Source organism: Elephas maximus, chromosome 10, assembly GCF_024166365.1.
Source record: "Elephas maximus indicus isolate mEleMax1 chromosome 10, mEleMax1 primary haplotype, whole genome shotgun sequence".
Lineage (NCBI taxonomy): Eukaryota > Metazoa > Chordata > Mammalia > Proboscidea > Elephantidae > Elephas > Elephas maximus.
Window position 1 is genome coordinate 115261293 of NC_064828.1, and position 17182 is coordinate 115278474.

A 17182-nucleotide genomic window follows, 5' to 3' on the forward strand; every position below is an offset into this window, starting at 1 on the left:
AGTCAAGCAGGGAGCCAACCATTTGCAGAGGATGAGGAAGAAAAGCAAAGTTGTCTGTAGAAATACATTTTACTAAAGACTGCATTTTGAACAAGTGTTAAGTCAAGAGTGTGGCCTAGTAAATAAAGGCACTGAAGCAAAATTTGCCTTTGAGCCCAGCTCGGAGGTACAGGGACAGGACTGACTCAGAAAACAATAGAGAAGCCAGAGTGGCCAGCACAGACACAATTCCCTGGAAACATGTGTCATTTTAGGAGAGAAAATGGAGAGTGACTGTAATGGGTTGAAATGTGTCCCCCCAAAATATGTGTATCAATTTGGCTAGGCTATGATTCCCAGTATTGTGTGATTGTCCACCATTTTGTCATCTGATGTAATTTTTCTTTGTGTTGTAAACACTATCACTATGATGTCAATGAGATGGATTAGTGGCAGTTATGTTGATGAGATATACAAGATTAGATTGTGTCTTAAGCCAATCTCTTTTGAGATATAAAAGCGAGGAGTAAGCAGAGAGAAGGGAGGACCTCATACCACCAAGAAAGAAGCACCAAAAGCAGGGTTTGTCCTTTGGACCTGGGGTTTCTGCATGTAGAAACCCCTAGTCCAGAAGAAGATTGATGAGAAGGACCTTCCCTTAGAGCCAACAGAAAGAGAAATCCTTCCCCTGGAGCTGAAGCCCTGAATTTGGACTTGTAGCCCACTAGACTGTGAGAGAATAAATTTACCTTTGTTAAAAGCCATCTACTTGTGGTATTTCTGTTATAGCAGCACTAGATGACTAAGACAGTGACATTGGACAAGTTCAGCACCAGCATATTCAGTAATCACTCAAAGTTCTCATAAACAATGAGGGAGGAGTCATTCTCAAATCCTCCTTTTGTTGTGTTTGCAGAGTATCAGGTTAATAACTCCTCAATAGTGCCAAGTATAGCTCCCTGGACCAGGCAGCTTTGACCTGACCGTATCATTTAGGATGTTTTCATCAGTAACTAACAGAAACCCCAATCCCAATGGCATGAACAATATATGACGTCACACAACAGGAAACCCAGTGGTGAAAGGAGGCTCCAGGTAGATTAACACCACACAGACCAAAGTCACCAAAGACCCAAGTTCTGTTTCCTTTCTTAACATGTAGACCTTATCCTCCCACCAACTTCCCTCAAACTTCAGGACGGCTGCCTGAGACCTAACAGTAAGGGTTATCTCCTCTTTGTGTCTCTTTTAATAAAGGAAAATACCAAGAGGGTTTCCTTTCACCACTCATTGGCCGACTTTGGGTCACGTGCCTCCACCTCACCAATCACCAGTCAGAGGAATGCAGTTTCCATGATTTTCATGGGGAAGAACAACTTACCTGAACAAATTTGGACTAGACAGTAAAGCAAAAGTGCAGTGACTTTGGGTAAGCTGACCAAAGTTTCTGCTACACCAAAATTTAGAGACAAGATTCTAGCGTGCAGAGCAAGAAAAAACAAGTTTATAGCCATGTTGTAGAGGTCTACGTGAATGCAGGTTCCTTGTTACTGGATATTATGCCATAGGTTCAAACGTCATCATCTCTCCCCTGGTCTTCTCGACTCAGTGACCACAAAGCTCCATTGGTTCTTTCACAGTGAGTCCAAGTTGTCTACGTAAAGCACGTGTTATTTTCCTTCATTCTTCTTGGGAAAAAATAAATAAATAAAATAAAACAAAACAAAAAACCAAACAAACCTGTTGCCATCAAGCTGATTCCAATTCACGATGACCCCAGGTATGTGCGGTAGAACCGCTCCATAGGATTTTCAAGGCTATGATCTTTTGAAAGTTGTTCGCCAGGTCTTTCTTTTGAAATGCCTCTGGGTGGGTCTGAACTGCTAACTTTTGTTAGTAGTTGAGCGCCTTAGCATTTGCACCACCCAGAGACTCAGCCATCAATTCTCTTTAGAAAGAAATCTAAGCTTCTTGGTGCGCTTCTCAACCCTCTGTGATTTGGACCACTCAATGGTTATGACAACTTACATTCAAGCTTCAGATATAAATGCACTGTTTCGCCTCCCGATGCAAAGCCCCTTCACCCTTCAAGACCTAACTCAAGTGCCACCTCCTTGTGACAATTCCAAGACAACCTATTCCTTTCTCTGTGCTACACCTTTCTGTCCATATATTCATTTCTCAGGCTGGCACATTCTACTCACACAGCTGTCACTCTCTAGGTCTAGGACAACTTCTCTAACTTTCTAGGGCACAAGGAATGGCCCCCTAGTCTTGGTTTTTCTAGTCTCTGTCCTTCACTTTTACAGCTTTCAGCCCTTGTGTTGAAAACATCAGCATTCACACCTGTTTCCCACACTAGACCAGGAACTTCCAGTGGATGGAGACTTCTATTCCTCTCTGCACTGCCTGCTCAGGTGATCTCAGGAAGCAGTAATTTCTGCGGTAAGTGCACAAATAGAATCCCAAGAAGCATGCACAAGATCAAGAGGAAAGTCAGAAGAGAGCTTAACTGTATTTAGAGAAGAAATGCCATGGAAGCACGGAAACCTGGCTTTCACAGGCTTTGACTCACTTAATCCTTATGAGAGCCCTGGTAGATTTGTTCCTCTGGTAAATTAAGAAGTTGGGGTTTGAAGAAGATAAGTTGATGGCTCAAGTTCACGGAGCTACTAAGTGACAGAATGGAGTGTCAAGCTTGGGTCTTCCAGTTCTCATTCCATTGCTCTTACGTGCACACTGGAGATATGGCCAAGCTGGGGGCTTTTTCCTTGCCTACACGACTGGAATTCTGCTCAATTTTCACAGGTCCGCAGAACACAGCTGGAAACAAGACTAGGTATTAAATAGCAAGCACACAGCAAAATTTGCATTTCTTGGCTGCCAACTTGGACTAGCTAGAAATCCACAAGAGTATGGAAATTAGATACACACAGAAGGTCCTGGAGTGTGTCTATGGAGCTTATTCAAAAAGCTGTTTCCCAGAATCAAACCCAGCGCTACATCTTAGCTCCAAATCTGTTGTGGTGGGTGAGATTTTTTTCACCTATAATCCTTGTTTCATCTTTGCAGGGGGTCACAGAGGTGACAGTTTTTTAGGAAGTCCCCATTTCAAAGTTTCCTAACTCTTATCCTTGATAACATTTTTCTCCTTCTCCTGCCTTTTCCTTGGTGAATGTGGCTATATTTCTTCCTATGGCGGCCATACCACTAACTAGAGAGCTTGCAGCTCTGGAGACCAGAAGTCCAAAATCAAGGTGTTGGCAGGGTCATGGTCTCTCTGAAGGGTCTAGAGGAAGATCTTCCTTGCCTCTTCCAGCTTCCAGTGGTCCTAGGCTTTCTGAAGATCCTTTCTTCCTTCCTCCAGGTTCTAGTGTCCCAGGCACTCCTTGGCCTGTAGAAGCATCATCCAATCTCTGCTTCCATCTCTACTTGGCCATCTTCCCTCTGCATCTGTGTCCCTCTGTCTCTTTTCATAAGGATACCCGTCATGTTGGATTAGGGTCCATACCATACCAGTTTGACCTCAAGTTTTAAAATCCCTTTCCCTGTTGTATTTTTTTCCTAGCATTCCATCACTGGCTGTTGTTGTTGGTTGCCATTGAATTGATTTTGACTCCCAGGGAACCCATGTGTGCAGAGTTGGACCACCCTGACCTCATGTTTTAGTAACACTGCAGCTGACAGATCTTACCATCTAGACTGTGTACCAGTAACCTGTGGTAAGATGTTCTGGGCACAGTGCTGGTGACATAGTCATTTCTAATAAATGTTGAATGAATGAATCCCAGAAACCCTGTGTCTGCTGGACTCTACCTCACACGCTGACCTCAGCACATGGCACAAAGCAGAGTATGAGGAGGGTCTGTTCTGGGACATAAAGGAATCTTTCACCAGTGGAGTGGAATGAATGACTCTCCAAAGCTGGGGAGTCTTCCTCCCACACTTCCTCCCTGGCAGCGACAGGCCTGGGAACTCTTAGCACCTGTTCATAGCAGGACCTAGCTACCCTGGGCCTCCACCGCACAGCACAAGGTTTACACAGGGCCTCACAGTGGGGATTCTCACCTCCAGCCTCTGACTGTCAACTCTGGGGTCTGGGAATTGTTAGCATTTAATTAAACTCCCCTTTGGCACTTCACTTCCTGTGTGAAGCATCTGTGGCAGAAGCAACACTTACTGGTTCAGTGGGTTTATTTAAAAGAGTGGGTCTCCATGTGCATGTCACCTGCCCCATTAAGGCCTGGGTTCTAGGGAGCCTCTGAGCAGAAGGGCACTTCAGCTCAAGCTCGGACTCACCAGCCAGCTCTGGGTTTCACAAGGAGGTGGCAGGCAATCCAAACTGTGTGGTCTGGTTGCTTAAAGGGAAAGGGGCATGAAAGGTAGAGGAGAAAGTCTCTTGCTCTTTCCCCAAGCAGGTGGCTTCTAGCTGGAGGTCAAATTTAGGGTAAATACAGAGCGAGCAGGGGAGAAGGGGCAGCCTGCGCCTTCCTTCCTTCCTCCTGACTCCAGAACAGATGCTTGGTCCTCAGAGTCTTCATCTTCATAAATTCTTTATGGAAAGAGTTTCACAAAACTATTTGCTTTGCTGGCTCCTGCTAAAATGACAGCTTGCTCACTCACACAAAGAAAAGGAGAAAAAAAATATTTTCACATTTGGAAATGGAAGGTCTGTCTCCGTTCACTCGATAAATAGAGTTTGGAGTCCAGATATTAGACTGAGACGGCCCGGTCTGGAGTGACGGGCTGTGGGCCCTGGGCAGCTCAATCAGCTTCTCAGCACTCAGTTTCCTTACCAGAGAAACGGGGCCAAAGCTCATTCATATCTCACCTACTGTGGAAGGATTAGAAGGATCATTGTAACGGGTATGAGAGAGCTTTGCCAGCTGACACAAGAAGCATTTACTGTTATGAATGGCATTACATCAGAACCTATACAACACGTTAGAACTACCCCAGAAGGTTTCCAAGGAGTGCTGGTGGATTCGAACTGCTGACCTTTTGGTTAGTAGCTGAACTCTTAACCCCTGCGCTACCAGGGCTCCACACATGTGTATATATACACTTATTATTTATATGTGTGTGTGTGTGTGCGCTCGCGCACATGTTTATAATGGATTAAATCGTATTGAACTGATGTGCTCTATCCCCTCTGCCTGCAGAAATGGGCTGCTCTTCCCAATTCTCAGCCATTCTTTAGGGCAGTGCCACTCTGAGGGTGCTCTGTAGTCTAGTGGTGGTAAGAACACCGTTATCATTCATGAAGAGACAAGCATAGAAGCTGAAAGTGTTTGGATATTGTTACAGCCATTTGACCCTGCCAAGAGATCCAAGTGTGTATCAGTATAATGAATTAACTTGTATCAGTGTAATGAATTAAGTTGTATCAGTGGGATGAAGTAAGTAGTATTAGTGTAATGAAGTAAGTTGTATTAAGGGGGTATGCAGTGGAGAGAGAGAGGAGAAATCACAACCATCCAATATAATTTGAAAAGGCTATAGGGACAAGGTGGATTTGGGAGCTTTGTAAGACAAGCCAGATTTGAACATACTGAGGTAGGAGGGGAAGAACTCAGAAGGCAGATGTGCAGGTTCCAGCAAAGACTTCCTTTGGAAAAGCCAAAATGAGAAGAAGACTCCACTGACATTCCCTTAGGAAAGTGGGTCGGGGCCAGGTTCTGGAACACTTGGAATGCCGAGCTCGGGTTTTCTTCTCTGGGTACTTCCAAGTTCTGAGATACAATCACTGAGGCCTACAGAGACTGCTGAGATGTGGGCATGGCAGGATGTTATCCACATTTGACAGAAAAGGAAAATAGAGCAGAAAGGTGACTTTTCAATGGCACACACATTAAGGTCAGAAGTGAAAGCAGACCCAAGCCTTCCACCCCTAAATCCGGAGTTGTCTAATAATCCGCTTGTTCAAAAGCTCCAAGAAGAACAAGAAAGTCTTACCCTCCATAAGATTGAAGATATTATGCTCAAGCTGATCAGACCTCTGAAGTTTATTGCATCTTCATTTGTCCCATTCAGATAGATAATAAAGCATGCAAAGTCAAACCAAATGAAAATGTGAAGCATGCCTACATTATTAAAATATTTTGACTGCCTTTCAGCTGGTATCTTCAGCTTCTGATCTTATCTCACAGGCATTTTAATTGCAGCGAGCGTAGCTTTAAAGTAACAGTACCTGCCGTGATATATGGACAATGGATGTAAATACATAGACAGACATACAAAGGAAGCAATGTGGATCATGGGCTTCAGAGCAGGACTTCCAGGGGTCCAGCAGAGAGCTCAACTCAGCTTCTTCAGACTTCTGGGTCCAGAAAGACCCTCACCAGACATGATGTGGGTGAGGTGGGAAGAGTACCCTGAAAGGAAGAACACGTCTTCAAAGTGTAGATGTTGATAGATAGCCACCATCTAGTCAACTTCGACTCTTGGTGACCTTATGCATAACAGAACAAAACATTGCACTCTTCTGCATCATTCTCACAATTGCCAGCATGTCTGAGTCTATTGTTGCAGCTATCGTGTCAATCCATTTCACTGATGGTATCTGTTGCCCTCGATGGCCCTTTTAGCAGAGGCTTATGGGTACCTCAGATGCTTATAACAACGTTTTCTTAGGAATAAAGTCATTCTCTGCAGGGAAGCAATTACAGGGCTAAAAATCAATTAGTTTGGGGAAGGAACTGGATTTCTGAAATTGTCCAGTGTTACAAATAGCTACTTTAGCCCGGGCTTCTTGAGTCCTCCTCTGACATTATCCTGGAAGTTCAATGGCTTGCTGCTCTCCAAGTGCCTTTCAATACTCTGGCTCAAGCCTTGCCTGGAGGAAACACCCTCTTTCCAGCACTGAACTGCAAAATGAGCAGTGTTGTTCAGACACAAACTTGTACATGGATGTTGATTGCAATATTATCCACATTAGCCAAAAGGTGGAAAAAACTCAAGTGTCCATCAATTGATGAATGGATAAACAAAATATGGTATATCCATACATGGACTTTTACTCAGCCATAGAAAAGGAATGAAGTGCCAATATATGCTGCAACATGGATGCACCTTGAAAACATTATGCTACATGAAATAAACCAGACTCAAAGTCTGCAGACTGTATGATTCCATTTATATGAACAATACATGACAGGCAAATCCATACAGACACAAAATAGATTAGTGGTTGCCAGGGTCTGGGGGAGGTTAAGGACAGTGAGAACTTCATGTGACTGTTTAATGAGTATGGAGTTTCCTTTTGGGGTAATAAAAATATACTGGAGCTAGATAATGGTGAAGGTTGCATGACAATATGAATGAACCAGATGCCACTGTATTAGACATTTTAAAATGGCTGAAATGGTAAGTTTTGTATTATTTGTATGTTACTGGAATAAAAATAGTTGGGTTGGGTATAAAAATAGCAGTGTTGTATATTGCAGGACAAACAGGAATTTACCAGAGGGAATGGCGTTCCGGGAAAAAAGAATTGTGTGCACAAAGGACTGGAGAACATAACAGTTTTGCTCCTTGAGGGAGTGTTGATGGGTTCCATGTAGGGGAGAAAAGTGTGAATGTGGGAAAAGTTGTCAAGAAACCAGGCTAGGGTGGGTGTACATCTTTGGAGGGACTAATAAAAGAAGCTATAAGGGTTCCAACTTCATTTTGAAAGTTACAGAAATCTGAAGATTGTTGTCATTGTGTGCTGTGGAGTAGATTCAGATTCATAGGGACTCTATACGACAGAGTAGAACTGTCCCTTCAGGTTTCCTAGGCTGTAATCTTTTAGGGAGTAGATCTCCAGATCTTAGCTCCCACAAGGAGACTGGTGGGTTTGAACCACAGGCCTTTCGTTGGCTGCCAAACACTTGGCAGTTTGTTCCATCAGAGTTCCTTCCAAGCACAGCATGGGGTCGCTATGGGTTGGAATTGACTTGAAGGCACCCAACAACAATCACAATTAAAAAAAAAAAAAAAAAAGTTGCTGCCAAGTTGATTCTGACTCATGGCAACCCCATGTGTGACAGAGTGGACTTGCTCCGAGGGGTTTTCTTGGCTGTAATCTTTATGGAGGCAGATTGCCAGGCCTTTGTCACAGCATCGCTATGTGAGTTCAAACTGCCAACCTTTGAGTTGCAGTCCAGCACAAACCATTTGTACCACCCAAGAACCTATTCTAACAATAGAGGTTACTTATTTTCCAAGTTTTCTGCCATGTCCGTGTATTATTTCTGTAATGAAGAATACAAAACTAAAAAATAAAGTGATAACTTTTGGAAAACGAAAAGAAAAAAGGAAAGCTATGGAAATCATTGGAGTTATTTAAAGGTTGGAAGGGATTCTCGAATCATGTGTAGTGTGGAAATTTTACTCCTGTAGCTTGGAGTGGGAGGGTGATGGTTTGGACGGAGTGAAGCTACAGGCTGGGAGAACCCACTGGGATTTTTCAGTCTGAATCAGAGGGAGATGGTGGGGAGGATGGAATGGGGGCCTAGTCTATGGAACTCTACTTTAGACACCCATCCATACTGAACTCACTAGAATACTCAGTGTGAATTTTTCCAGAATAGAGCATCTATTGAACAATTTGCTCTGAATAATTAAGTTTGCAGTTTTAAGCCCATGGCAGTAGAGTTTATTTATAATTGGAGCCACAGTTTGCACGCACTTTAAATGCAAAGAGGAGCTTTCACCATCACGTTATTATATTACTCAAGAGTTTAATTAATAACACACTAATTGTAGAAGCCAACATCAAGAATCACACCATATTGTTCCTATTACATTTGGAAACAGTTTGAAGTGATTTGGTAACTAAAAAAATGAACTTCAAAATGCAGCCTTATCTTCTCGTCGATATGGAGGGTCTCTTGTTTTATGTATCCTAGTACTTTTCAAAATGGAGGAGTCTCCCTTGGGTTTTATGATAATGAGCCTCTGAATAATGCCTTCAGAGCAGACAAATGCATACATATTAAAACAAACAAAAAGGCAAAATGCTTAAGTACCATTGGTTAAAAAATTCTCTCTCAGAAAGCTGAAAAAAAGTATTAAATTAAAAAAAAATATCCAAAGAATTAGAGCTGAAAGGGACTTAAGAGCTTGAGCAATTTCACCCTCAAGCCCATTTTCTAAACGTGAAAATTGAGATTAATAAAGTCAAACAATTTGCTTGGGAGCAGGCAAAGAGGGAAACCGGGTTTCTTGATCTCGAAATTCCTCTCCGCCTCTGAAATATGCTGCATCCTCGTCTACCTACCAAAAAGAAAGCACGTTCTTGCTCTCTTTACTGCTGTCTGTCTCTTTCTCTCTGCCCACACCTCTCTCTCTCTCTGAAAAGTTCAGATGCCTAACTAAAACACATGGCAGTGATCCGTTAGTTCCTGTCTTCCCACTCAGAGGGTAAGCTTCTCGGGGCCAGAGAGCTCATGCCTTTTTTCGTCTTTTATTGTCAGGAACTTGGTATTCCTTCCTAACACAAGAATACCGAGTACTATCACTCAATAGCTAATCATAACTACATTCTGAAATGACTCCCATTTTGTATTACAGTTACTGCATCAGTAAAACTGAAATCTGCATAGCAACTCTGGGCAGACACATTAACTGCCCCTTAGTTAATCGGAATCGACTCGAGGGCACTGGGTTTTGGTTGGGTGGTTGGGTCTGGGTTAGTTAAATTTACTAGCCATTGACTTAAAACGTGAACCAAGCCAGCCAAGTCAATTTAACAAACACATCTTTATATCCTACTGTGTGTCGAGCTCTACATAGTTGGCAGAGATACAAAGTTAAGTAGCGCTTTTACTGTGGGAAGCACGTTCTTTCGCTAGCTGCTCTCTATATTAGAATGTATATAATCTCAACATGGAAGGTAGAAATTTGTATGCAGTACTATTTGAATATAGCTGCATCACAGGTCAGCAAGCTTTCTGTGAGGGGCCAGCTGGTAAGAAATTTTTGCTTTGCCAGTCACTAGGTCTGTTGAAACCACTCAACAATACTGTTGTGTGAAAATAGCCTTCAACAACACAAACGTGAATGGGCATGGCTATGTTCCAATAAAACTTTATTGATGAAGACTGAAATTTGAGTTTCATATAGTTGCATGTTCCACGAAATATTTTTTTAGTCATTTAAAAATGTGAAAACCATCCTTAGCTCATGGGCCATGCAAACAGTTGGTGGGCTGGATTTGGCCCTCCTGGAGTCATTGTTTTCAGATACGTGGGGTAGCTGAGATGAAAGAGGAGAAGCTCTCAGCAGAGCTGTGTCACAGAGGCACAGGCGAGGCTGGGTCTGTGGTCTGTCCTCTGAGTTTGTTTGAGGCATGTTTGCATATGTGGCCCTAAAGGTAGGTTGGGCCAAATTTTAAAGGGCTTTTAACGTGGTGCAATGGTTAAGTGTTTGGCTGCTAACCAAAAGATCAGTTGTTAGAACCCTCCAGCTGCTCTGGGGGAGAAAGATGTGGCAGTCTGCTTCCATAAAGATTACAGCCTAGGAAACCCTGTGGGGCAGTTCTACCCTGTCCTATATGGTTGCTATGAGTTGGAATTGACTTGATGACACACAATAACAACAACCTCCAACAAGCAAGTAAGAGCTGATGGAGAACATTCTAGAGGAGAACATCAGAGTGAGGTCTGATTTTACAAAGATCACTCTTGTGGTCACTGTCCACTCTGAGGAGATGACCTTGGCAGGAGAGGTGCCAGCAGTAGGATGACCAGCATGGATGTTACCCACTAGACCAGGGAAGGAACTTGCCAGAATGAGTTCTTAAATTGACAGAGGCACATTGAACAGCAATGTTAACAAGTAACAACAACAACAAAAACTCAAACCTGTTGCAAGTTGATTCTGTGTCATGGTGACCCCAGCTGTGACAGAGTAAAACTGTGCTCCACAGGGTTTTTAATGGCTATTTTTTATGGAGTAGATTGCCAGGCCTTTCTTCTGAGGTGCCTCTGGGAGAATTCATACCTTCAACAACCTGGTTAGGAGATAAGTACATTAACCGTTTGCACTACCCAGGGACTCCAAACAAGTAACTAAAAAGGCTTAAATAAGTCTCTAAGGTCAAAAGGGGATAACTAGGCAAAATAAACATTTATGGTCTTGGGGAGATTTTCCTTATCCCTTCCTATGAGACACCAAATCCAGAAATTCCATATCAAGGTGTATAATGGAGAGAAGCTGTGCTAAGTCACCAGGGATCTGGGCACAGAGCAGTGAAGGGTCAAGGTGTATAACGGAGAGAAGGAAGCCCTGCGAAGTCACCAGGGATTTGGGCACAGAGCAGTTAAAGATCAAGTGTATAAAGGAAAGAAACCCCGCTAAGTCACCAGAGATTCAGTCACAGAGCAGTGAAGGGTCAAGGTCACACAACTAGTGTTTGATCTGCCGTGGACATAAACCTTGGCCTTGTTTAACTCATACCCCATAATATCTATGTGCTGTTTTAGTTTCATGAAATGCCAGGGGATGAATATAAACCAAGAGGCTAGTATGCTGCCCCAGGAAATTGAGAAGCTCACTTACAGGTGAGCTCGATTGAATGCTCCAGGAAAAAGGCGTGATGAAGTTGAATCTCACAGACAAAATATTGAGTAAAGGGAACCAGGCCAAAGAGTACAAGCTGTACGATTCCATCTACAGGAAGCTCAACAACAGCCACAACTTCTCTAGGCCGCTAGAAGTCAGGATAGCAGTTAGCCGTTGAGTGGTGGGTGGGTAGGGATTGAGGGAACCCTGAAGAGGGCTCCTGAAGGACTGGTGTTGAAAGGTTTCCTGAGATGGGTGAGGGTACATGGATGCCTTTGGTTTGTGAAAATGTATATGAGCACGTCTCCGTATGTGTGCATAGCATACACCTCAAGGAAAAGTTAAGATGACTGCTTTCTATCACCTGAATTCATATCCATATCTATATCTACATGTATGTAGAGGTGTTTGTAAAATGTAAATGAGTTATATACAGGCAGTTCCCGGGTTACTAACAAGATCCATCCCTAAGTCTGCCTTTAAGTCGGATTTGTAGGTAAGTCAGAGTAGGTACATACAGTTCTCATTTAAAGTCAGTTAATTAAAGGTTTTTTCTTAGTATATAGTATATATTTTACCTTTCTAGGCATATGAAACACTTAAGAAACACTTCCAAACCACGTAGTATTTTTATGAGCATCACAAAGTAGTGTGTGCATTTGTTGTTACAAACCATTGGATTTAACTATAACTTCTAATATTATTGGATTTACAGCAGTCTGTTCTAAGTACGAGTTGTCTGTAAGTTGCGCATCAGTAACGTGGGGACTGCCTGTATACATACAAACATTTAATCTATATCTACCTAGCTGTAGAGAGTAATCCATTGCCAAACTTTTTAATATTTTCCTATATCACAATAAAATCCATAAACCCTATATTCGAGTAATTACTTATTCTCTCTGAAACAAACATTACTAATTCATAAAATACAGATAATTTGATACAGTTTCTTTGGATTAATTATATACATATATAAAAATTATATACATATAGTCATGTATATATGTCTGTATATGAACACATATACACACATACACATGCACACATACATTTGTATATATATAAGAATGCATATACATGTGTAACTATGTACGTGTGTATGATACATGCAGAAACCCTGGTGGCGTAGTGGTTAAGCACTACAGCTATTAACCAAAAGGTCAGCAGTTCGAATCCACCAGGCGCTCCTTGGAAACTCTACAGGGCAGTTCTGCTCTGTCCTATAGGGTCTCTGTGAGTCGGAATCGACTTGACGGCAGTGGGTACGATACACGCTGTTGCTGTTGTTGGCTGCTACTAAGTCTTAGCAGTTAGACTACGAAACTGACAACATGATAACTCTGAATAAAAGTGAGAATCAGCAGCATTGCAGAATGTAAAAGGTATGGCTGTAAGGCGACGTGCTGCAAGATGGCCTCTGGTGATGTTGCCAAAGGCCTATGGACCACTCTGACTACGAGAAGACTGCCTGTAAGTTTGAATCAGAGGTATGTTTCATTACCCGTTATAAACATAATCCGATGGCACCCAGCATTTCACAATTTGTAAATATAAAAAAGATGCTCTTTTTTTCTATAATTTAACAATTTCTAAATTGCAGATGGATGATTCATAGGTTCGTAATGATTTACAAATCTCCATCACCCCATTTGTTGGCTGTAGTGTGAGAAGTCCATGGAGAGAAGATACCAGGAACAATAGCAAGAAGGGAGCCTGATTTTGCCTCTCCGTTGTAATGTACGAGACTACACGAAGTGATCCGTCTGATAGGCAAGTCTACTTCAGCCTTGGGTGGGAGAGGAGTTGATAGCATTCACCGATATGGGTCAGTAGGGTTTATTCGCTCCATGCCAATTTCGGGTTTTGCATTCAGGTTTTAAAATATTCCTCCCCATATGCAGTGTACACAATTTCGAAATCCATTTTCCGCCATGGATCTCTGAATGGGATACAGACCTGATGAAGTTCTCACAGGTGAAATTTGTCCCATTTGATGTGAATCCAATAGGATTTGTAGTAGCAACAACAGAGACGGTCAAGTTGTTTCTGATTTTAAATGGGAATGTTAGTGCTTGTGAAAGGCATCAACTTGATGGAGCCCTGAGGACTAGAGTCATCTATCCGCAGAGCTGACATAGTGGGAGGACGAACATATACCAGGGTGAGCTTCCCCAGGTTTGTCAGAGTTCCAGCGTGGTGACTGGAGATTTGGTCAGAATTGGAGTGCCTGCAAAATAGAAAGGAGGTACCACTCTTGTGCCTGATACCAGGCTAAATGTGGAACGTAGCTTTCTCATTCAATCCTACCAGGAGACCATTTTTCAGAGGGAAAGACTGAGACTCAGTGAGAGTGGAGGGCTGTTCCAGGATCTCACAGAACATGAGGTGAGCTCTGATGGACTGACTCCAAAGCCTAGCTCTTTTCAAGACTTCTCAGTGGAGTTACTTTCTGAGAAGCTGAAGCCTAGCAGCTCCTCATTACCTTGTTGCTGTTGAGTAGATTCTGACTTATAGCGACCCTGTAGGACAGAGCAGAGTTTCCCCATAGGGTTTCCATTCTGTAAGCTTTACTGAAGCAGTCTGCCACACCTTTCTCTTGTGAACGGCTGGTAGGTTTGAACTGCTGACCTTTGGGTTAAGCACTGCTTCTTCCTAGTAGTTAGGAGGGGAGACTGCAAACTTACCATCCAAACTGGAATCACTGGGAGGGTGAAAGCCGATGCTGTTAATGATTATACCAGACAACAAGGCAGGTCAGAACTGACTGAGGCAACCTACGAACTGCACATGCGCAGCCCTGCTGCTGGGAAGAATGGGCCCTATTGCCCACTTCACTGAGGAACAGATGAACGAGAACATTTTTCATTCCAGGGGAAATGGAAGGAGTCTGCAGGACCCTGTGCCCAGAATCTCCAGCCTTCCACACACAGACACACAGCTCCTGGGTACTAGTCTTGGAGTTTGTAATGGACACAACATGGGGGACAGCCAGGCACACGAGAATTCTCCCTGGAATCACATTCCTGCCACATTTCTTCTCTGAGGGCCCAATTATGACTGAGCCCCAGCCTTGTGATCAGAATGGGAGCTGCCTTTTGGCTGCAGGGATTAATCTAGAACTCCCTCCCTCTTCCTCAATGGTCGGTCCATACCCATGACCCAAGCTGGCTGATTAGGAACCTTCCTCATGATTTTCACCTGGAGCAGGAGGAGCATAAGCCTGGAGCTGCTTGCTTCCCTGACACCTGATTCAGGGAGAGCCAAGAGGGAGAGGCTTGAGACAGAAGGCTTTGAATGAATCTCTGTTTCCAGCCTTCCCCAGCTACCCCTTTGTCTTTCCTTGAAATAAGAGCCTTTTTGTTTGGGCTAATTCTCACTTTGTTCTTATCATGAGCAACTAAAAGTTGTTTTTAGGTGTTGTCTAGTCAGTTCGCACTCACAGTGACCCTACGTACAACAGAACGAAACACTGCCAGGTCCTGCACCATCCTCACAATCGCTGCTATGCTTGAGCCCATTGTTGCAGTCAATGTGTCACTCCGTCTCCTTGAGGGTCTTCCTCTTTTCATGGATAATACAAGTCCACCTGCCACAGCCTGGCTGACTTAGCCTCTGTGACATAAGGAGATGTGACATCAGAGGGATCAGGAGAGAAAATTGGGTGCATGGCAGACCTGCAGCCTCCAGAAGAATGCAACTCTCATGACTCAAGGCGGGGCCTACCAACCAGCACTATTAGCATCCCTCAGAGACTTCCTGAAAGTGCAGAACCCCAGATGTGCTGAATTGGAATCTGCATGTCCCAGGAGAGTCACAGAGCATAAGATCAGGGAAGCACTTACCTAAATTATGAAACCTCACCTGTTGACTCAGGGATATGAATCTGTCGAGTCAGTGGATAGAGGAGCAGAAAGCCAGCTTCTCTCCAGGTGCTTATTATTGACAGCTAGTGACATGTATTTGGCATACAACAGCCTTAGATCCCCTGGAGTCAACTTTGCTCATTTTACAGGTGGGAATACTGAGGCTCCCGATGTTGAGACCCAGTTATGTGTGCATAGTCTGGGAGAAGAGGCTTCTGTTCTTCCTATCAAACCACTACTGGCCAGGGTGATAAAATCTGGCCAACTTGCTTATTCTCTCTTTATTTCTTCCTCATCTTTTTACTCCAAAAGACAGTCCTTAGAAAATTCCACACCAGACCTTGTCCTCTGTGTTCTGGTGTGTGTTGCGAAGCAATCATGCTTATGGCTGCAGAGCTGCCCAAGATCTCTATTCCTGTCCCAGAGTGAGGAACTCTCCCCACCAACCATTTGGCTCATCCATGACGCTGTACTTTGGCTAAAATTCCCTCCTCAGTAATACGTTCTTCAAGAATCTTCAGTAGCTTTGTACATCTGGAAACCAATAAAACCATCAACTTTTCTTAAGCTTAAATTACTTTCAGATCCTTCTATTCCATTTAACTAATAGCAAAAGGGTTGAATTCCATGCAGCGACACACATGTCCATGAGTATCTACTGACCCAGGACTTGTTCTTACCACTCCATTGGTAAGCTTCTCATCACTACCCCAATTTTATGCAAATAATGTAAACAATTAGCATAGTGCATTTACGAAAATACCTTATGGGGGAACAAGGTTGGCAAACAAACAGAAGTGTAGGATATTTGCCTAAAAATACAACACATTCACATAGAAACTTAGAGTTGACCAAGTTCTTCTACATCTATGGCCTTGTTTAATCCAATCAATTAATGAATGTGAAAATTTTGCATTGATGTAGACACTAGTTAATATGGTGATAGAAATGCCGTTGTTGTTGTTGGTTGCCTCCAGTCGACTCCAACTCATGGCGACCTATGTATAACAGAATGAAACGTTGCCTGGTTCTGTGTCATCTTTGCAATTGCTGGATGTTTGAGCCATTGTTTGAAGCTATTGTGTCAATCCATGTCACGGAGCATTTCCCTTGTTTTCACTGACCCTCTACCAAGTGTAATGCCCTTTTCTAGGGTATTAGGAAATTGGTCTTTCCTGATGATGTAACCTAAGCAAGCAAGATGAAGTTTCAGTATCCTTGCTTCTAAGGAGCATTCTGGCTGTACTTCCTCTAAGACAGATTTGTTCATTCTTCTGGCAGTCCATATCCAATATTCTTTGCCAACGCCACACTTCAAATATGTCAATTATTCTTTGATCTTCCTTTTTCATTGTCCAGTTTTCGTATGCATTTGATGGAGTGAAAAGACCATGGCTTGAGTCAGGTGAGCCTTAGTCATCAAACAATAGTGTTAAATTATAGTAGTGATAAAAATAAGCCCTGTGGGACTGGTATTAAAATATTTGTTGAATCAATGAACATAAAAGGCATCATTATTAATGGGTGGGTTTTCACATCTAGGGCCTGTGACAGCTACCTTAATCCAAAATTAACATCAGTGATTCCCATGCCCATTACTGTCCTTGGTTCTGGCTACTGTGGTCAGCAGAATGATTACCCCCAAAGATGCCCACAGCCTAATCTCTGGAACCTACGAATGTTACCTAACATGACAAAATGCACTGTGAAGATGTGCTTAAAGATACGGACCTTGAGAGGGGATCATTATCCTGGATTACCCACATGGGGCCAATCTGATCACATAGGTC